This window comes from Chrysemys picta, chromosome 5, assembly GCF_011386835.1.
Source record: "Chrysemys picta bellii isolate R12L10 chromosome 5, ASM1138683v2, whole genome shotgun sequence".
Classification (NCBI taxonomy): domain Eukaryota; kingdom Metazoa; phylum Chordata; order Testudines; family Emydidae; genus Chrysemys; species Chrysemys picta.
The window spans coordinates 103,451,256-103,474,662 of NC_088795.1; the positions used below are offsets into that span (position 1 = coordinate 103,451,256).

Sequence of the window (23,407 nt, forward strand, 5' to 3'; positions counted from 1 at the left end):
AGCTCTCCTTGACCGCAGTGGACATTGGATTAGATTCATAGTGAATGAATGTTTATTTGTATAATTATAAACACAAAAATTTGTTAAAAACCTTATAATAGGTTGCAAAAAAATTGGAGTCCTAACTATATCTTAAATGCACAAGTGAGGGGCAGCGATACCTAATTTTCTGTTGCATTTAGAATTATTTTCCTATTTCTTTGAGGATATATATATTGCTTCATTGCTCTCAATTGCATGCTAAAAAAACATGCTTTGAAAATCTACCCCACAGTGTCAGGAAAAAAAAAAGAGGCCAAGATGCAAGATCTTACAGAGATACATACAATCCTGAAAAGAAATCTATTGCTTGAAATAGTAACTCATTTAAAAACACAGGTTCATACATTGAAGTTAAGTACAAGACTTGCCTATAGGCAATTCAAGCAGAATTTCATTACACAAAGAGTAGTCTCAATAAGTAACAAACTGCCAGAGTCAATAATAAAAGCAAAGTGGTATAAATCAATTCAAGAGGGACTGAATCATTTTTTTTTTTAAGGAAGGAATCGGAGGTTGCAGCTACTAGCTTGATTTTGGGGATAGAACAAGATACAAGCAGCTCTTGGAAAATTGTATCCTAGACTGTTGACTCTTAAAAGTAATGTTTTAAAGTTACTAGCCTACAATAAACTATTTTATTTAATATTAACAAAAGTGGAAAGCAGTAACATAAATCTGTTTTGTTTTGTTTTTAAATATGGGATCTACCTTGGCTCTGATGTGACTATAGCTAGAGAGTAGGATGAAGATATTGATAAAAAGAAGGTTATTCAGAGAAGGCTGTCAGAGCATCAAAAATGGTAAAAGGGAGGGAGTGGAATATTAGTGGAAGTCAACAGCTGGTGCTATTACAGATAATCTTTACACATGGGCCTCTTTGAAAAATATTTATGGTTGGTTTTGTGTGTTTATTTAGAAGCTGAGCATATGTGAACAGACCTCTCAGAGTAGAGTTATAGTGTTATAATTTGAACTACATCAGAGGGTCATCCTTTCCCAAAACTACTGAACAAAATTTAATGATGGTCTGTTACAGTGGTTCATCATTTGCCATTTCCCCCAATCATTGTCATCTGCAAATACTAATGATTTTTTCAATTCACTGTTAAAAATATTAAATAGCATAGTGCTAAAGATCAATCCTTGTGGGACCCCACTATAAACCTAATGATGATGATTCACTATTTACAATTACATCTTAAGACCTATTAGTTAGCACACATGAAATGCATTCAAAAGTGGCTATGCTGATTTTTGTATCATTCTAGTTTCTTAGTAAAATATTGTGTGGTAAGAAGGCAAATACCTTACAGAAGTCTACTATGTCAACACAAATACTTTTTTCAAGGAGACAAGCTTGCAATATTGTAAAAAAAAGTTCTTGACTAGACTACAATTTGGTCTTAGATAACTTTTTTAAATTGTACAGATTGATTCTGCCACCCTTATTCATGATGAATAGTACCTGACTATGCATGTTGCCCAATTAAAATTGATAAGATCATCTGTCAAGCGAGGTACTTCTCAACATGAATCTAGCCCTAAATGTATGGTGTTTTTATTTAACTGCTTTGTAGTAGTGGCTTAACATTTCATATAATAGACTCCAACCTCAGTTTGTGTAGAACAGCATAGCTTCATTGTGACTTAAATGTAATGTGTAAAACCAACTGAGAAGCTACTCCAATAATTATAGAATGTTATAGGAGTTGATATGCTAAAGTTTTTGAAAGTCATGGTGAGTAAGTGGTGTCTGTATACCTGTGGTTCTTAAACTTTCTTTTTTCCGTGGACCACTTAATGATCTTTCCAAATGTTGTTTGTACCGTTAGCTAACTATTGTAAAGCGCTTTGGGTAAAAATGCAATATAAAAAAAGTTAATAGTAATTAACGTGTTTTTGTTCTACAAATAAATGCACACAACTCATATTTTAGTATCAGTAGTCTTATCTTTCTAATGCGATGGATGTGCCCTCTCTCCCCCGCTGCGACAGTCCCCAAGCTGGGGTTGGGAAGGAGGGGGTCCTCTCTGCCTCCACAGCAGCCACAGAGTTGAGGCTGGGAAGGAGGACCGTTTCTCCCCGGCAGCTGCAGCCCTGGAGCTGGGGAAAGTCTTTCTCTGACCGCCACAGCCCTGCGTTTCCCAAATGCCCCCCACCCCCTCTTCTCACCCCACTGCCTCCTCCCACCTGCCCCATATTCCCCCCAAGGCCACCACCTCAACTTACATGTGCGTCTTCTCCAAAGTCCGGGCACCTAATTAGTGGAGCCATACCTGCGCGGCTCCACTAATTAGGTGGGTAGCCCTTCATTCTCTCATGTGTGGCTGCCCAGGCACACACCTTAGTGAGAACTATCTACGGACCACCTGAATAGAGTTCCACGGACCACAGTTTGAAAACCTCTGCCATATACAATACGAGTGCAGGGTTTACAGATATAGATGGCTGAACCTTGTGGTATTGAAGCTTGTGAGGATCACAAACTACTCCTTGATTTTTTTTTTTCAGCATCTGCAAAGTTATTTTGACTGTGAAAAATAATTTCCTGTCATATTAATCCATGTATGTTTTCAAGGCTGGTTCAGTAATATAAATAAAAGTAAAATAAACCTATAATCCATGGTTTTAGACAGAGTGATGATTCTATTTTGATACGGTGCTGGCTGTCAGAAAAATGATCTGACTAGGATCAAAACTCCAAAGCACTGTCTGCTGGTTTCAGAGATCACAGCCAAAGTCAGTGGGATTTTGCTGCTAGCTATGAGGGAGGGGGAGAGGTGAGGGTCGATTCTTCCCACATTGAAGTCAATAGGAGTTTTGCTGCTGACTTCAGTGAAGCAACAGCAGGGCAAAATATACAATCGGTGAGAGAGTATTTAAAAAATGTATTAAAAAAGGAGATGAGGAAAGGGAAACATAGGTACAATATACTCAGGAGGAGAGAAAACTGGGAGATGGAAAACAGAAACAAATCCTGAACTAGACTCCAGAAAGCCCATTAAAAATGAGAACAAACCCATTCTAATGAACTACTCTGTATTAATTCTTATCTGATCTACTTCCATCTCAAAAAAGGAGTTTCTTGAACTAAAAAATTTTTTTGAAGTGACTATTGATGTGTCTTGGTTACTGGAGGACTTCTATCAGAGACCTAAAGATTCTAGTACATTTGTCTTCAATAATCCGATGACTCTAGTTAGAGTTTATTTTATCTTTTATTAAAGTCTAAATTAGTTTCCATTCCAACCAAAATCAAAACACTTCTGTTCCATCTAAATAAAAGGAAGAAGTAATGAAGAAGAAATTTAAGTCCAAAGTAAATAAACATTTGTTTGAATCTTTCTGTAGTGTTGTTTAGATTATAAACTCAAAGTAAACAGAGTAGGGAGTTGATATGCACCCTTTAAGTCAGGGCATAGGACCTCTTTGGATGGTCTGTCCTGATGCAACCAAAGAATTTCAGAGGGCTCTAGGGGAGGGAACTTTTTTTTTCCTGACAGTCTGAATTGATGGATTGGCAGGCTTCTGTAACAATCATTTGCCCTCTACCATTCATCAAGTAGCCCTTGGATATTCTGTTGCCCAGTCTTATGTTCACAGAACACCTTGGTTTATACATGCTCTGTGATAGATGAAGTCCCAAGGAAGAACGATAAAGAAAGGGTAGTGAAATTCCCTTTCTGAATCTGACCTTTCTTTTCATAAAGATTGCTTACTTTTATTCTATGGAAGCCACCAAAGAGAAGGTTCTTTGCCTCCACCACACATTCCAGCAATTCTCGATCGGCCGATTTGTTTGGGGTGGTTGATAGCTTGAATCATCTTGGCTTTCTCTGCTTAGTGGCTGAATTAAGGAAATTGGAATTTTAGCAAAAGAATTATTCCTATTCACATCAAACTGTCTGTACTGTTGGGCAGAGAAGGTGGATGAGGCAATATCTTTTATTGGACCAACTTCTGTTGTTGAGAGAGAAAAACCTCTGAGCTATACAGAGCTCCTGTGCAGGTCTGGAAAAGTTACTAAGAGTGTCAAGGTTAAATACAAGATCAAAGAGATAGCACATATTCTAAAGGACCATTCAAGGTGAAGTGGCCCATTAACACCCCTGTAGTCATAGAACAAAAATGGAAGTAAGTGGGTTACTGACTGTTGTAATAAAATAAGCCATAAGTACAGTGTCTTTATTAAGACCATGATTTTTAGTGTCTTGTGAAGTTATTGAATTTAAGCTCCCAGTCTCAACTTTTGAAAATGTTGTTCAAGTTTCCTTTGAGGCATAGGCATAGTTTGACTTCTATATTTGTGGGGTAGAGGAGGCACAGAAGGCTCAGCGGGTTATCTGAGAGTGGGGGGGTTGGGTTTGGCATGGTGCGGGGCTCTGGATACAGGGGGTAAGGCTCAGCAGTGTAGGGATCAAAATGCAGGGTGACTCGACAGGGAAGTGTCCGGGTGTGGGGAGCTCAGTGGGAAGGTTCTGTGTGTCGGGGGGGGGGGGGGGGAAGGTTCAGATGCAAGGGGTTTGGGTGGCTTGTGGGGGCAGCTCTTCATACAGTGACTCCTCCCCCCTGCGGCTGAGGAGTGATGTGGGCAGGAAATAAGGGAGGGGTGAAGAGTTTCCTGCAACCCGGGAGGTTCCTGGGGGTGGGTCTCACCCAGTCCCTGATGCTTATGGGGAAGAGGAAGTTCCCCCCTCCCCAGTAGAAGATTAACCAAGTGCAGAATTCCAATTCCCCCAGAATTCACTCACTCATCTGGACTGTACACTGAACAGACACTTGAAAATCAGCTCAGCTACTTAGCTCTCCTAGGTTTCTGCTTTCCTGCACTCCCCTTACATAGCCCATGAGGGGGAAACTGACCTGCTAGCAGAGAGCACTTGGCTCCTCCCTCATGTTCTTCCATGCCCCCCCATGGGGCTGAGGGGAAGGGAAGGTGAGCAGCAACTCCAGGCAGTCTGTGGTTGCTGGTCAGTTTTCCCGCATGGGCTGTGTGGTGAGTCAACAGGAGCTGCTCCCTGCCCTCCCCTTACACAGACCATGTGGGCAAACTGACCAGCACGCGCAGAACATTCCTCTGTGGGGATGAAGCAGGACTATGGGATAAATCACCTCCCCCACGTGTCACCTCTGAGATGTTTCCAGTTTTGGGAGGGGAATAATACTCCCCTGTGCTCCACCAATCTCCACCCATGCTTTGAGGCTGAGGATTGGTAGGTCAGATACAGAGTGATCGAGTTGTGAAAAGTGTTCACTCACAGGTGATATGATGTTTGTCTTTGATCATTTTCTTGTGTGAGTACATTTGAGATCATAGGGATTGTCTGCATGCACCCACATAATTGTTGTTGGGGCATTTAATGCACTGGATGGCATAACCCACATGTTGTGATAGGCATATGTAGGACCCATAGATCTTGAAAGGTGTGTTGGGGAGGTGGGGTCTGATCATTGTAGCAGTGGTCTTCAGGTTTCACATCTGTTGTTTTGGCAGGGTCTGGTACCACTTTGAATTGGTGTGTCCTGGTCTTTAGGGAGCTTGCTTATGATGATGAGTTTGGAGAGGTTGAGGGGTTGTTTGAAGGCTAAAAGAGGGGATTCAGAAAGATTTATTTCAGGCTGGGGTCCCCATCGAGAATGGATTGTAGTTGTTTGATGATACCCGTATGGGTTCCAGTGTGAGCTGGTAGGTGATAACTAGGAGTGTGCAGTCGGAGGGGGGGTTATTTCTGTATTGAAGCAGGTTAATTTGGTTCCATGATGTGATCTACTTCTCTGGTGGAGTGCACTTGTTTGGTGAAGGCAGTTTTGAGGATGTTAAGGTGTATATCCTGGTCTTTCTCATTGGAGCATATTCTGAGGTAACTGTGTTCCTGGCTGTAGATAACACATTTCTTGGTGTGTTTGAGGTGGTTACTAGATTTATGAACATAGGTGTGATGATCTGTGACTTTCTTGAATGTAGTTGTATGTAGGGTCCCATTGTTGAAGCCAGATATGATGGGTCTGACTGGGTTTCTTTGTTTCCCTTATTCCCCTCTCCTGGCTTATAGACCACTATGCCCATTTATTTATTTTATTTATATTGTTTATGATGCTTTATATCTATGAAATCATAATAATATAATTATGTAAAGGTGGATATTTGATCCAATTTACATGCCTGCATGGAATCTGAAGACAATTAAGTTTTAAACCTGAAAAAAAGTAATGCAGATAAATTACAAAGGCTCAGGCTTCCACTGGTCTGTTTATTCTTCCAATTGCCAGAAAAAAATTATCAGTTTTCAATATATTTGTAGTAACCATCAGACACATGCTAAGATGTGAGGCATTTGTAAAAAAAAATGTGGGGCTTATAATTTTGGTATACTGAGTACATTTTTACTGTGAAAATATTAAAACATAGATTCATAAATATTATTCAGAGTCAGTTAAAACAAAGCCATTTCTGTGATTGTATGCACATTATCTGCATGACTGAAGTATTCAATAAGAGAAATATTTCCTTGATGAATATTTTTTTCCATTCTCTTGTACGTTATTTATTATGATGAGTTTCTTCAAAGTAATCTTATCTTACTTTTCAGATAAAGTATCAATGCATCAGGTAACAAATCAATGGTTGTTTAAATGATCGTGCTTTCCTGAGGGAAAATATATTTCAGCTTGGAGCCCTAAATTCATTATGCCTCAGTGCATACTGAGTGAAAAACACTATCTCAGTCATTAATGTGTTTATAAAAGGCTGCTGTTGTCGACACCAAAGAGTCAGTTGGTTGCTTGCTATTTTATTTTTTCCTTTGATGTATTGTCTGACAGTAAAAGCTAATGCACTCAGCAGCACTTGAAGAATTGATTTAAAACTTTAACTAAATTTTTAAACAGGAACAAGCATAACTGCATTATTAATTATTATGAATTATTGTAATACCTCAATGAGAAATTTAGCAGAGTTCAATAAAAGTAAATAAAAACAAGCTACATGCTTTGTCTTGTTCAAGAGTGGATTTTAATGTTTTAGTTTCCCAACAATAGTGATCTGTGTTTGAAATTTTCAAGCTCTGTTGAGTTTTCTTGTTTGCTTTTTCTACTCTACAAAGATTTGCTTATGGATGGTGACAAAAAGGTGGTGGGGGGAGACCTAAACGGTTTTTAAAGCACATTTATTTCTAAATCTAGTCCATTTCTCACTCACCCTTGATGTGAAAAAATGTTGTTTTCTGAGAGCTGAACAGAAGAGGTACATGGGCCAAATTCATTTCTGGGGTAACTTGTATTGCCAACCCCAAACATGTACTTGGCTCACAGTTTTTCAGCTTTTCTCCATAACCATGAGGGACAAAAGGTGGTTCTCATTTAAAAAAAAAAAAAATCTTGAGAATCTCATCTAATCACTTGTTTCCAGCTGCTGGGAACTTAAGTAAAACGTCCAGTAGTGTGAGACTCACAATAAAATAGAGATAGTGGCAACACAATAATAACTCAAGCAGGGACTGTCTTATGTGGATTAGATTTTGCCCCAAAGTGCTGTTCATAATAAAGGACTGTAGGTTGCTGTGCTGCCCTGGGAGCATCCCAGGGAAGATGCCAATTTCTTACCTATTTCCTCCCCAGACCTTTGCACACTCAAGGTAATAATTTAGCCTATAGCAGCTTTAAATTATCTCTTTCCCCATCCCCATTGCCTGGCTGTCATGGTCAATAACTAGGAGGATGAAGCCTAGGCTCCATTCTTCCTTGCCCAACAGTTTCAATGAGGGAGTAAACATGAAGGTGTGGATGTGCTTGACACGTCCCATTCAGAATGAAAACACACTTCAAAATGGCAGAATTTCTCACCTAATGGAAAGTCTGACCAGCACAACCAGAACAAATAAATATACTGATAAACAGTGGGCCATGAATAGATCCCTGCAGAACCCCTTAAGCCCCTCATGGACTTGCTATTCACCCACCACCACCACCACCATCACATACAGACACACACACACCCCAGGTTGGTAGGTGGTGGCAGCAGGTCATGGAGTCTCTATTCATCTCCTCTCCAGGTTCAGGGGTTTAGCAGCTCATAAGGTTTTGCATCACATAGCACCACCACAAGGCTTGCAAAGAGGAAGGGGGCAGTCATTCGTGGAGTCACTCCATTATCCAGTTTTTGTTGCTTGTAGTGGGGGTATGGTCTTACTTCATCCCCCAACAGACTGGGTGGGGACAGCAGCTCATAGAGTCAGTATTCATTCCCTGATAAAGTTTCTGGAAGGCAGGAGCTTGTGAAGTCTCTCTTCGCACATCCCACCCATACTCAGGATTAGGGGAGGTAGCGTCCAATGGGTTCCTCCTATTTTGGGGAGTAATAGCTAAAACATAACTGGGTCTTTCATCTTACATCCTCTGCTTGGGGATACCTAACAGTAGGTTACAAGAAGGCCAAATTCCCCCATCCATTTGGGTCTATGCTTCCTTGCGTGAGCATGGCTCACTGTGTGTGAGGATCTCCAAGAAGGGAAAAGGAAAGAGATATTTCTCATGCTTTAATGTGACCAATTGGTGAATTGTCAAAAGGTACCAGCTAGCTAAAAATATTCTGTTGACTAATGAATTACATTGTATGTAGCTGTCAAAATAGAAAGCTCTTCCTGATCAAATACATTCTACCCAAACTCAAGCAACTCAAATAAATGAGCACACTCTATATGGGACTCCCATGGTCCTCCTTAAAAGCATTTCTAAGAGATTGGCTCTACTTGAAACAGGAATTAATTAATTCATTCCCATGGCCTGTTTTATCAAGATCAGATTCGATTATCACTTTTTTGCTTTTATAATCTCTGGATCTGAATCTGTTAATCTATTTAGATCTTTCACTTTCTTCTCATTGCTTAAATCTTCCTTTTCAGCCATTTGTCTGCTGTCTTTACCTATGTCCTCTGCTATCCTACAGCTACATCTGGCTAGTTGCTCCACTCCCTAGGTCAGTCAATTTCCCTGGGTTCCTGCAGCTGTAGGGTCACCCTATATTCTTTAAAACAGGGAAACTGTGTGTGGTGAGCCTGCCATTTCACCCATAGGTGCTGGAACAAGGGGTGGTGGGAGTGCAGCACCATCCTCTGGCTTGAAGTGGTTTCCACCATATACAGAGTTTACAATGGCTCTCAGTACCCCATGATACAAATTGTTCCATCACCCTGATATGACCCATTGAAGCGGGAATGTGAGGGGCATGGTCTAGACCAGGAACAAGCTGCCTTATTGGGGGCAGAGTGGTAGATGAAGGTCTGACCAGTAGGTGAGCATACTAAGCCTGAACTGTGTCTGAGAGTGCAGGGCTGAGACAAGGTCTGAAATGGAGCTAACGGAGTGAAGAGAAGTAAAATATAGAGTAGGGAATAAAAGAGAAGAAATAAAACAGATCCTCTAGAGAGTGGGCATGAATATAGGGCTGGCGAGACAGTGGAGTACCAATGAGGGGCCTGGGAGGGCGAGGGGTTATCTGCTGTCTAGGAGGGCTGGAGAATACCATGAGGTGCTTAGCAGGGCTTTAGGACACCAATATGGGGCCTGGAAAGGCTAGGAGTCATCAGTAAAGAGGCTTAGGGAACAACAGTATTGGGCCTGGGAGAGATGGAGTAAGATTATGGGTTCTGGGAAGACTGGAAGATGTTGATGATGGGCCTGGGAGAGTTGGGGGAGACCAGTATGGGAAGGCTTGAGAACACTAATGTAGGGTATAAAAGAGCAAAGGCCACCAATATGGGGCGTGGGAGGGCATGCCCCATTGAAGGGACACTTCTAGGGACAGAAATACCATTCACAGTGCATGTTCTGAAACTACAGGATATTGCACTCATCGGCAACAAGACTGGTTTGAGGAAAACAACAAGGAAACCCTAGCATTAATTCAACAGAAAAGATCTGCATTCTGTAAATGACAAAAGGATTCCTCTAACCAATGAAAACATGAAGCTTATCACCTGTCCAAGGGCAAAGTCCAAGGAGGCTATGTGACATCAAAAATAAGTGTCAAGTATCAGAGGGGTAGCCGTGTTAGTCTGAATCTGTAAAAAGCAACAGAGGGTCCTGTGGCACCTTTAAGACTAACAGAAGTATTGGGAGCATAAGCTTTCGTGGGTAAGAACCTCACTTCTTCAGATGCAACACTTGCATCTGAAGAAGTGAGGTTCTTACCCACGAAAGCTTATGCTCCCAATACTTTTGTTAGTCTTAAAGGTGCCACAGGACCCTCTGTTGCTTTTTACAAAAATAAGTGGTGGCAAGAGAAGGCCTCTGAGATCCAGGGTTTCATAGACCAGGATGACACGAGAAGCTTCTTTGAAGCAACAAAAGCTATATAGGGGCCAAGCTCCAAAGGCCCAATCCCCTTATGTTACCAGATGGCTCCACCTTCCTCAAGGGCAATGCAGCCATTAAACAATGCCAGAAGGAGCACTTTGAGAGCCTACTAAACCATGTATCTATGGTCACTGAAGACACCATCGAGTCTGTTCCACAATGCTCAGCAATGGAACACCTTGCTGATCCCCCTTCTTCTGAGGAAGTCCAGCATGCCATCACCCAGACAAAAAATAACAAGGCACCAGGGCCAGATGGCATTGTAGCTGAGGTTTTTAAAGCTGGTGGAACAATGCTCGAGCACAAACTGTGCCAACTCCTCGACAAAATCTGGACCTGCGAAGAAATTCAACCTGACTTTAAAAATGCCAATATTGTTACAATATTCAAGGAAGGCGACAAATCTTTGTGCAGGAACTACAGAGGTATTGCCCTCCTTTCCATCGCAGGGAAGATCCTTGCCTGGAGCCACCTCTCCCAAACATCCAGCATTGATATAGAAATTGAATACAGGATCCACTGTGCCAGTACATCCTTTGGAAGACTTCTCAATTGAGTCTTCAATGATAGGGATCTGCAAACAGGAACCTTGATCTTGGTTTACAAAGCAGTTGTCATCCCCATCCTTCTCTGTGTGTGTGAGACCTGGGTAACCTATAGACTATGTCTCAAACGGCTGGAGTGGTGCCAGCAGCGCTGCCTCAGAAGGATTCTCAGCATCAGGTGGGAAGACCAACGCACTAACATCAGTCTTCTCTCTGCAGCCAACATCAGCAGTATAGAAGCACAGGTCATGAAACACCAACTCCGCTGGACTGGCCACAGTGGTTGACACTTGCCTCCTGAAGCAAATACTCTTCTCTCAGTTAAGTCAGGGAAGAAGGGCTCATGGAGGACAGGAGAAGCACTTCAAAGACATACTGAAAGTACACCTTAAAAAGGGAGGCATTCACCAGAGAAACTGGGAGAACTCAGCATGGAACAGAACTTAGTGGCACCACACCATACACCAAGCCACAGTTCACTATGAGGAGAACAGACATGCTCATGAGACAGAGAAGCAACAAAGGAGGAAAAAAGGTATACAACAGTTCAGCCAACAACTATATCTCCTCCAAGATCACACCTGTCACTTCTGTGGGAAAATCTGCAGGGCACGAATTGGGGTCCTCAGCCACTTAAAAATTCACCAATGAACCCCCTTGGCAGACATCATCCTTGCATCGAGGGATAGCCAAAGAAGAAGATAGGGACAGATTAAAGCCTGAGAATTCAGAGTAGAAAAGAAATTGGAAAAAAAACAAGAGAGAAAATCCCTAACAAAAAATAAGTCAGTGAAGTATGCTTGCCCAACAGCTCCCGCCCGCCACACCTCCACCAATGGGTGAGCAAACTCCATAGTGGCAACTGCAAGCAGGCAGTAGGAGAGAAATTTATCTGCCAGGCACCACCTCCCATAGCACCAGGAGAAAGCACTGGCTTTTTACTGCAGGAAGCACACTCCTCTCCTGGCTGTCCTCTTCATCTTCCTCCCCTCTAACCCTGAGATCTTCCTCCTTATACCTGGCCCTCAGCTTTACAAGCTGCCTGGTATTCCAGGTCAGTATCAATTCTTTCCCCCCTTCATCATCACCAGCCATTGCCATTCCCTGATTCCCCCTTCTACTTCATCTCCTCCTTCTCCCCATTATCCCTCGCCTTCTCCCTGTACCAAGCACCCTTTGCATTTACCCAGTGCCAGATCTCTCTAGCCACTTACCCCTGTCAGATATCCCTCTGCCTTCCCCTTCTTCCTTCTCGGAATTCTTACACTTTGCTAACCTTTCACTTTTACCTGCTGCTCATTGTCTTTTGATAATCCCCATGCCCAGTATTTCATTCCCTTTCTTTCCCCTCATCCTTCCCCAAATCCCCTTTCTTTAACTCTTGCCCCAAATCCTCCTTCAAATCCTGCCTGCTTTTGTATTAATTTAGAGGGAATATATAAGTCAAAGGAGTTAACATAAGCCAGTCACTGTCCAACATTAAGCAGTGTTAAACAAGGTGTGGTGTTTGGGATGCAGAGTATCCTGGCACAAACACATCTTTAAACATCCTTTGAGCAAAGATAGAAAAAAGAAGGAAAAATAGTTAAAATATTTGAAATGTAAAGTATTAAATAAGGTTTTCATTTTAATAACATCCCTTGTTCTTTCCCTTTAGCTAGAGAGAGGTTTTAGAAGGAAACCCCCATTGTCTGACAGTTTCTTAGATTATATCAAAAATGGAAATAACTGTCCTTTTCTGGAAAAGAAAAGAAGTTAATAGAGATGGGCTTGAGCTATTGTTGCTCTTGTTTTTATAGTCTGAACCCATTCCATCCCAGGTAGTGTTTGGGATTCAGTTGGAGCCAATAGTGGTGGCAAAGTTATCTGGGTCTCTCCCTCTGGTAAGGACATCTCTCAGGATTAGAATGTCAAAGGCTCCAGGGTCCCGGGACATGGTAGGAGAAACATCCTGGATGGTGAAGCTTGCTTCAGTAGTCTCTTCGCTATTTCCCCCCAAAGATTATTTCTTTAAGGACCCCAAGAAAAGGATTGATGGGGGGAATAGCCCATCCCCTCATTATTTTGTCCATCAGTTAGGCCTAATATCTGCTACACTGGTTTTGGTTCTTTAATGTCCAGTTCCACCTCTTCTGCATTTACCAAGAATGATTTTAACATAGTCCTGGAAATATATCCGTAGGCCCTTTTGTTTAAAATAATTCAGTCTGCTTTTTGTACTTTTTCCCATCAACATTTAGTATGTTATGAACTTTCTCATACTTTTTACAGTGGAGATCACAGTAAATTTGTTTACTACAACACCACCCTCCTAATCCTTTACTTCCTGCCCTGGGCCTGCGTTCATGCAGCCATCTGTGAATGTTGAACTAGGGTGGTATCTTTCTTCCTCAATTCTGGAGAGAAATCAGAGGCTTAATTGATAAACAGGTGCATTAAGATCAGAAGGAGCCCAGTGCCATGAAAAGTGAAGGGTCCTAGATATGCTCACATATCTTCTATTTAGTGCAGGTGGGAGCATTTATTTACAATAGACTAATGTGCAGACTGTATCAATGCCACTGTAGCGCTCTTGTTTAGACTATTCCTGCTATGATAGAAGAGGTTTATCTGTTTCTGTAGGAACTCCACCTCTCCGAGCCATGGCAGTTGGGTTGATGGAAGCATTGTTCAATTGACCTCGGTATGTTTACACTGGGGTTTAGGTTGGCATAGCTACAGAACTCAGAAGTGTGAATAATTTTGGGCCTATAGAATGCATCTATCCTAAGTTCAGTACAGGTAGCTGCCAGCAGTTATGGCAGAGTGTTTTCTGTTCTTGCCACTGCATTATGTCATTCCTCCCACCCAACCATTTTCCTAGAATAGGAGGGAGTGGCACCGGGCACCTCAAAAATTTGCTATCAAGGTATGAAAGTAAACTGTTGCGTAATGGCAAGGTGGAGGTTGGGCTGCATCCAGAAGACTTCATTAGTAACAGGAAAGGAGTCCATCGGATATTGGTTGCTGGAAGGTGGTATGCCAGTGAGAAGAAAAACTGAGCCTCGGGGGATGAAAGGGTTTCAATAGAATCTGCAGGGTTAAAATTCTCAAAACCTATGAACAGGAGTTGCAGTCATATACTTGTTAAGCTTATGGGAACAAAGTCCTTCAGGTTTCAAGCAGTTCTAAAACTCATATCCCCTTTCTCAAGAGGAAGCAAAGTTGCAATGAGCTAAAGTTTCCCTTTTTCCAGGTTTTTCAAAGATTATCTATCTAATCTATCAACTTTTTCTACATCTGTGCATTGGGGCCCAGATTTATAGTTGTATTTAAGGCTTTTAATTTCCACTGAAATCAATGGGCGTTGGGAACCTAAATACCTTTGTAGATCTGGACCTGCATGTTTTGCTTAAATAAGCACTATAATGATCACTAGGTGACCTTATGTGACTTTGGCCTCCTGCTATAACTTATCCCTGTCCACTGCCCCTAGACCCCATTTGCATTCTTACACTACTGTTCTCAGTGATCTGCAGTGGCTTCCAATAGATAAAATTCAATGTTCTGGTTTAATTTATAAAGCCCTAAGTGGTTTGGGACCTTGTTACCTGGAAATTGCCTCTCTCCCTTTGACATACTGCTACACTTGAGATCAGCAGGAGCACTCAACCTGGAGCTCCTCAATATAAATGAAAGGAAGATGATGAGAGGGTGCTGTGTCTGAGGGGCTCTTGGTGTTGGAACATGCACTTTGACCCTTGTTTTGCCAGAGCCAATATTTGTTATCCTTCTGGACAAACTGCAAAACCCACATGTTTTCTCTCTCATCTAAAGCAGTGGGAGGCGGACTGAGGGGAATATATTGTATAAATTATAATGGACTGTGAGATCAGGAAATCTGAGACATTTTTGCAGGGCACCTTGGATATCTCCTGGAAGATGACAAGATGGGAGAGTGTACGTATAATAACCCAGTGAGGCAAAAGAGAGTATCCATTTGACGAATGCTTTGAGACAGATCCTTGTCTTTACTAAGTCTGTTTTGTACCTCTCCAATAGTGCAAAGCAAATTTTAAGTCAGCTGACATGGTCAGCTGAGGGATTTCCTATACCTTACCCCTCCCCTTTACAGACCAATGGTGTATGAGGCATGGATGAGGGCAAGGAAGCATGGCTAGGTTTCTTGCTCTCTGGTGATCCTCAGCTGCTGAATGAGCCCCTTGGACTAAATCCTGAATCTAACTGAGGTTGCTCCTTGGATTGGTCCACCAGCCTGAAGATTAGGAAATTCCTTACTCTGAGCTGTAATAGATGTCAAAAGTCATGTCCAAGTCTTGCTCTGAAGGATAAAACTGGGTAAGTTAAGAGCCAGCTTACCAAACAGTTTAATATCCAAGGAAGTGAAAAGCACATAGATAACATATTTAGGAAGGTGACTTTGCCAGGATCTCTAGCAGAATCTGGAGAGCATCAAAGGGAGCAGGAGCAAGTACATTTGTAAACAACTTCTCAGTTCTGCCTGAGTATGGGAATGACACAGAAAATTAATCACAGTGAAGGAAAATAAGAGTAACAGTTTGCTATGCTGATAGGAATAGGAAATGTTTACCATTTCTTGCACATCCTATATGCCAAGGCAGAAGAAATCATTTGGGATGGATAGGATTTTCCTGGCATAAACTGGAAGAAGTGAGTTCAAATTGGAATGCATCTTTTTAGCTGGCTGTCTCTCTTCTCTCTGCACTGGCTGCTCCTTTGATGTGCAGCTGAGAAAGAACTCATATAGAATGAAAGATTTTATTGAAAAACATATTTTAAGGGAGCCTATGTGGTTTACACAGTTTTGATTTGCTGCATGATGAACTGCATATTTTTTGTGGATTTTTAAAGTGACATGTTAGTGAGCCTGACAAAGAGCAAAGTCTGTTCCCATTTATGTCTACCATTGCCTCTTATGTTTTTTTTAAAGCAGTTATTCATAGCTAGTACCTTAACACTAGGTATTTACAAATGCATCCATAGAATCAGTTCATTTGGTAGCATATGACTAATGGATTTCCTTATGACAACAGTTGAATGAGGAAAGGCCAGGAAATGAATGAACAAGAGTCATAAACAGAACATATCTGTCGGTCTTGCCATGAGAACAGGTTACAGCACTAAATATTGCTAAGGCACAACAAACCAGTGATGTGGACACAGGTATATGAGTAGCTAGTATGCTAGTTAGAAAAATACAGAGAAGCTGAATAATGCAACAGAGCAGCAGGAAAGTGAATACTCTACAACTCCCAGAACAAATTCTAGGTGACTCACAGGACAGGTAGCAAGACACAGTGTCTGCCCCAAAGAGTTAAAAATCCAATAGAGACATGATGCAATGATTAAGTTATTCTCTGAGACACTTACAAACCTTTGCAAGTATCCTACAAAGAAAGGAGAGGTTCATGGATGGAGATCAGTAAGCAGAGCTGGAGAATTCATTGCTAGAATTTTCAAAATTTTGCATGGGCACAAAACCCACTGAGTTCTCCAAACTGACTTCTCCAAAATGAGTGCATAAGGGATTTTCAGAAAAACTTCAGAGGGTCCTGTGGCACCTTTAAGACTAACAGAAGTATTGGGAGCATAAGCTTTCGTGGGTAAGAACCTCACTTTTTCAGATGCAAGATTCTTCAGATGCAAGAATCTGAAGATTCTTGCATCTGAAGAAGTGAGGTTCTTACCCACGAAAGCTTATGCTCCCAATACTTCTGTTAGTCTTAAAGGTGCCACAGGACCCTCTGTTGCTTTTTACAGATTCAGACTAACATGGCTACCCCTCTGATACTCAGAAAAACTTGTTAGTCAGGCCTAAATCTCCTGACCTGAGAATGCTCAAAAGTACTTGGGGATCCCCATACATTCAGCTATTTGTGGTGAGTCTAATCTTATTGGAGATGCAAGTGACCATGAAACACATGTTAAGACTTGCTACCCATATTATTCTGCATACCATACACCAAAGTAGATCATTCTGAACATTGTTTTAAAACCTTGAAATACTCAGCATAACAGGAGTGAGAATGGAGGGGAAGGAAAAAAAAACATTTGCTATTCAAAGTGAAATACAGAGAAGGCAGAGCATGGGAGGTGAGTGACAGCGAGTATGAGGTAGTGCTCCTTGTGTTTCGCATTTTGGCATTTGTGTTTGGCTTTGCCCTGGCTCAGAGGCCTACAAGAAATACAGGTTCACCCTGGAAGCCTTCGTACACCTATATTATGTGCTAAGCAGTAACCTGAAGAGGACAGCACGCATGCCTTCTCAGTCCCCATCAGTGCCACTAGTGCCTGGGGGTATTTGGCCACAGAGTCCTGCCCAAGAGCTCTCTAGAGGACATTTTTTCAACCTTTCTTCTAGTGACACTTATAGTAAAGCTGGATGTATATTGTAGTAGAAGCTTCCTTTGATGTGAAATGGTCAATACTGAGTTTATAAAGTTCTGTCTTTTTTTTCAGTTTATTTTTCTTTTGACATTTTATAATTGTAAAATTTTGCACACCCAGCCACACAAATCTTTTGCAGACTATGTCAACCTGCTCAATATAAATTTGTAGACACCTTCAGACCTCTAAGTAGCATAATGGTTAGAAAGAGTATGCGGAGCACCTGTGATGGAGAAGTTAATGCCAAAAGTGGGAGGAGGTTTCATGGAATCAGCAGAACAATGCCTTATAGACCTTTTCTTTGAGAGTATTATTGCATTGTATGCAATTGTTTTCCACAGATAGATGGTTTCCATAAACTCATAGGTTTATGGAAAAAAGCAACAAAAAAAACCCCAAATCATTTACTCAAGAGAGTTGCTTTTATACATTCCAAATAAAAATCAGTCTTAATGTGTAGTCAGATAAAAATATGCCAACAATTGTTTTATTAATTATATAGATAGATATAATATATACACACACACACATATATTACACTTGGAATGCATTAAAGTTTTAAAGTTAGAATTATCGCAGCCCCTGAATTCCTATGACAATGGATTCCCATGGTCTGTTCTATTTTGTGAGCATTTAAATAATAATAATTAATTAATAATTATTGGTCCAGATATGGTAGTGCTTACTTAAAATCCACTCAGTCTTCTTTCAAGTAAAGCTCTTTCATAGTAGTTTTACCTGAGGAAGGGAATCAAAATTGACAAGTACTCTATGATTTGCCCTCTTATTTTAAAAGCTGATTTTTTTTTAAATGTATAACTCCTTTTTGAAATTGGTTTTGTACATATGTGCTTCACATAGGCCTTATTATTGACTCTTATTCTTATTGATTATTATTGACACTTCTATTTTAAACAGTCTGATTTAGAGCAAGGTCCCATGTAATCTATGGTAGATTTAATATATTATACACCAGACACCCTTGATTTCTGTTATGCACTAGTGGAAAATATTGTCTTGGATTTTAATTCCTGCAGCTATAATAAAAGAAATTCAAAAATGAAAAAGAGAAGACCAATGTTTTGAAACTGCATCACTAAAATTAGGTATGAAAAATCATATTGAGTTCAGTATTCCACATGGGGGGAAAATCAACTTTGCCTCATGGAGTAATGCAAGTGCATTAAAATATGCTATAAAGAGCATGAAAAGTCTCTCCATCCTCTTCTCCCTCCCCTGCAATAGAGACCCATAAATTCCATGGTGGAAACCTAATTCTACAGCCATTTCTTCAGCTATGAAGTCACTTAACCTGTGGCACTATAAATGAGATAATGGAATCAGTTCTGACTCTTGTGTGAGCTGGCTGTTCTGATTATATAGTAGTAATGAGTAACATCAAAAGGTTTGACATTTGAATTTCATTAGTTAAGATCTCAGAGTAATCTCTTGAGTCACCCAAATGTGTCTGGAAATATTGAAACAGTGGGCTTGTAAAATTTCTGGTACATTCTGCTTCAATACAGGTTGGAAATATCACCAGGACAGACAATATCATGTTTTTTAGTTTACAGGAGCCAGAGCATAGAAATTCACATGTACTCGACAATAACAATGCTTTACAGAATCTTCAAAGAAGTGATGTTCTGTTCTTCAGATTAGTTAAACACTTATCAAGGGATGTTGTGGAGTCTCCGTCACATGAAGTCTTCAAATCATGACTGGATGTCTTTCTAGAAAATATACTGTAGGTCAGTCAGAAATTATGGGGAATCACTTGGTGAAATTCTATGGCCTCTTTTATTCAGGAGGTCAGATTACATGATCATAATAGTCAATTCTGGCCTTTAAACCTATGATTCTAGGAATTACTCTGGGGAAATGCAGGAAGTTTTTTTTCCCCCCCTGAATCTATTTTCCCTTCCCAATTAAGAGGATTCTAGAAAATGTACCTTTTCTTTTTAATCTTTAATGTCTGTATCATAAACCAGGACTCAAAATTATGCAAGCCAGTTTGTGTGATTTATCCCCACTCTGGCATTCCCAGTCTCCCCTGGGGATGGAGTGCCATAACTGTTATATTACCTTCCAGTTTTTCCATTACAAAAAACCCCCCAGATTTGTACATTCTGCCTCCAAAAAGTATTCTGCGTGTTTTGAGTGAACGCTTGGCCCCATCAAAGTCAATTAAAAACTCTCCTGAACCTCAATTAAGCCTGGATTTCATCCTTTCTATTTATCTCAACATCACTATATTCAAAGATAAGAACACATCCTTCCACAAACATTTCATTAAATCCAATAGTGTGAAATAAGGTGGTAAATCATTGTAGAATAATGAACTACTACAACCAAATGGTTTATTCTTGATTCCACATGAAATTAAGAGGCAGAACAAATAATTTCTATGTAAAAAAGTGAATTTTTGGACAAATTTCATTTTATAGAAAATTAGCTGACCAATTTACTATAAATGGTCAAGGAATTAGCTTGTGATTTAGCTGTTTAGATTCTTTTAGTGTTTGTTTGTTTGCTTTCAGCCCTGCAGTTTGAAATTTCAAAACTTATTTAGCATGGGGGGGTTGTGGAACCGGTTTGGTCAGACTAAACGGTCAAATATTTCTATCAGTCTGTTTTTTCCAATCAGATAGTAGCCAGCTATTAGAAAGATGCTGTCTTCAAAGTAGAACAAAAGTATGAACAAGGTTAGAATATAGAAAAGGTGTGACTCCAGAAAATACAAATCAGAGTATGCAAGGGTATAAATAGGCATGAATACTGCATTAAAGGGAGCAAGAATCACTGCAATTTCAATGGCTTAAAGTTAGAAAAAGAAATCTCAGAGAGAGAAACCATGTGAAAAATGTAAGGTCCTAACCTCAGCAATGGATTATTTTTCTACTATTTTATTTAGGGTTGCCAACTTCCTACCTTTTAGACTTTGTTCTGCAGGACCAAATGATTGCACCACAGTGTTGTGACATTTGTGTCAACTCCAGTCTAAAGTTATTTTGAAACAGTTTTGTAATCCCTGTGTTCAGAACATAGGGCAGTCTCACCTGAATCACATTTGACCCATATGGGAGGCAAGCAAATCTATATGTCACTTATAGTGTGAAAAGTAAAGCTAACGTTACAAAGCATCATTTTTAACCCCTGCTTTTTATTTGCTCATAACTTTTTCACAAACAAAATTATTTGGGGCTGATATATTCCAAGTTTGGTTTCAAACTGAAGGTAATTTTTTCAGGGGAGAAATTTTAGGTAATTTCCACAATGTCCATTGTGCTTAATACATTCAGGACTGTAGTCATTGCTTTGGATAAACTGCTTGTTTGGGTCCTGTTTGTACTGCACCATTTAAGTCATTCACACAAACATAATAGTGTTTTTTTCCTTTGCATCTTATTGTCAAAGGCTGTCTTCCCTTGGTTCTCTATTAAATACCATACTTTTGTATGCTCATGGTCTTTTTTGTAGGTGTTGATCTGAAACCAGCTCAGTCTGTTTGTAAAGACACATGGTGTGTATAATGCATTTGTAATGTTAATTCTACCCTATAACAAATAGGAATAAAATTTGATTAAAACTAATCTGTCAATTGTACACTGGCTGTTGGTGCTGCATTTGATGTTCCACACTAGTGATGAGGGAGGGGAGTCTACTGGAGTCACTTCCACTTCCTTATTTCCATTTTATTTTTGATAAAACAATCTGGACAGTTTCACACTTGAGCTCCCAAGCACATCATGACACAAGAGGTAGTAGTCCAGTCATCTAAAAAATCCACAAATATTTCCCAGGATGATTCCATCACAGAGGTGAAACGGTCAATATATATTCTCTTGTTAGCATCACTTGGTACTGCCACAACACAACCAACCAGCCTTCTTGAATTCTTAGTAAGATTCTGAAATCAGCTTTGAGACAGGAACTTCATCTTAGCCACGTATGTTGGAGAAACCATGCAGAACACAGCTAACAGAGAAGTATACCTGCCTTTTTTATAAGAATCTCTCAAGGTTTAAAAGAAAGTAAGGACAAAAGTCATATTATGAAAGAACCCAATTCTTACAGTTTCCTTATTAAGGGAAATACTGCCTCGAGTAACGGGCAGGACAGCTATGCACTGTCCTAGAAGTAGGCTAGAGAATGAATTACTATTCACTCTCATTCCTTCTCTCCTGCTCCTTTGCTTAGAGGGTGGTTAGAGAATAAGTTACTTCACACCTTTTCATAGAGTAGCTTACATCTGTGTGCTTGTGCAGGTACTCTGGTTGCCAAGTAGGTGGAATAGAGCCTCCTGTGTAGGTGGTATGACATTGCCCAGGGTAAAACCTGGACTGTAGGACCGCTGTGTCCCCTTTAACTCTCTGGATCAGGGTACCTCTCACTCTGCTCTGCTAAGTATCAGAGGGGTAGCTGTGTTAGTCTGTATCCACAAAAACAATGAGGAGTCTGGTGGCACCTTAAAGACTAACAGATTTATTTGGGCATAAGCTTTCGTGGGTAAAAAAGCCCACTTTTTCAGATGCATGGAGTGAAAATTACAGAGACAGGCATAAATATACTGGCACATGAAGAGAAGGGAGTTACCTTATAAGTGGAGAACCCGTGTTGACAAGGCCAATTCAGTCAGTGTGGATGTGGTCCACTCCCAATAATTGATACTAGTTACGAACAGCCCTTCAGGCTTCGCTCTCACATAGCCTTTAGCATGTGAAGGCACACCCAAAGTTACATGCAGACTCTCACAGCCTTTCACGAACTACACACAGGGAGACGTTAGCAAATCCCCACAGTCCCCACAGAAATGTGCTTTCTTACCAGGGCCGGCTCCAGGGTTTTGGCCGCCCCAAGCAGCCAAACAAACAAACAAACAAAAAAAGCCGCAATCGCGATCTGCGGCGGCAATTCAGCGGGAGGTCCTTCGCTCCGAGCAGGAGTGATGGACCATCCGCTGAATTGCCGCCGAACAGCTGGATGGGCCGCCCCTCTCCAAAGTGGCCGCCCCAAGCACCTGCTTGGTAAACTGGTGCCTGGAGCTGGCGCTGCTTCTTACACTGCTCAACACCTTCTCTTGAACAATGCAAGCTCATTAAAAGATAGCAGACATGCACCAGCCTTTGTCTGTCTGATGTGAGGACATATCTGCAGATCCATCACTGGTTTACATTCGGACTGAAACAGACTGACTCTCATACGTCCACTATGATGGGAAACTCCAACAAGGTAAATACTCTAACCACAGGGCTTTAGGGGAGCAGCACCAGGCTCTGTGCTATACCTTACTTGACCTGGTAGACATGTGGCAATGCAGTCTTTGAATGCATCTAACAGATTGGGTCCATGGACGAGCTAGGCAGGGAGAATATGGGACTTATGTGTGAGTTAGGCACCAAGCTGCTTGATAGTGTCATCTCTTAGGATTAACACCACAGAAACTTAGGTACCTTGGGGACTTGAATGGTGGAAATATAGGTGCTTAGGGAATTTAGGAACCTACAGAGTTAGGCAGCAGCTGAACTGTGGTTATGTGAATGTCAGTGGTGCCTACATTTTGGACTTGGATTTCTAAAGGAGTAATTAGGAGCCCAAGTCCCCCTTGTTCCAGCTCTCACTGCCTCCAAAGTTATGGATCTAATGTAGTCTTTTAACTCATTTTATTTTTGTTTTAGGCTCTATACACATTTACAGAGCTATGTAGAGTATGTAAAGACAGCTCCTGCTGGACACAAAACAAGTTATAGGTGAAAATTGAGCTCTGTTAACAGTTGCAGGCAGCAAGCAGGTAGAAAAGAAATAATGATCTACTTCTTGTTTATTGAGATTTTTGCTTGGAATATATTGAAAATATTCTGCTCTCTCCCCATCTGTTTGCCCATATGAAAGCAGCTAGATAATTATGCTTGTCTTAGTTAAGAATATCACCATAGATGATGACTCACCAGAGAACAAGCAACATGGCAAAAATATTTAACAGCACCACACTTGCTTCACAGAATGAAAATGTACAGTAATTACCATATCAGAAGAAAATTAATATATAAACTGACCTC

General features: G+C 40.8%; 1 long non-coding RNA gene across 2 annotated transcripts in view; it reads left to right on the forward strand.

Annotated features, from left to right (window-relative positions):
* LOC135984134 (uncharacterized) overlaps positions 1-23,407 on the forward strand; it is a 46,499-nt gene that overhangs the window by 893 nt on the left and 22,199 nt on the right. The gene's annotated exons all lie outside the window — the stretch shown is intronic.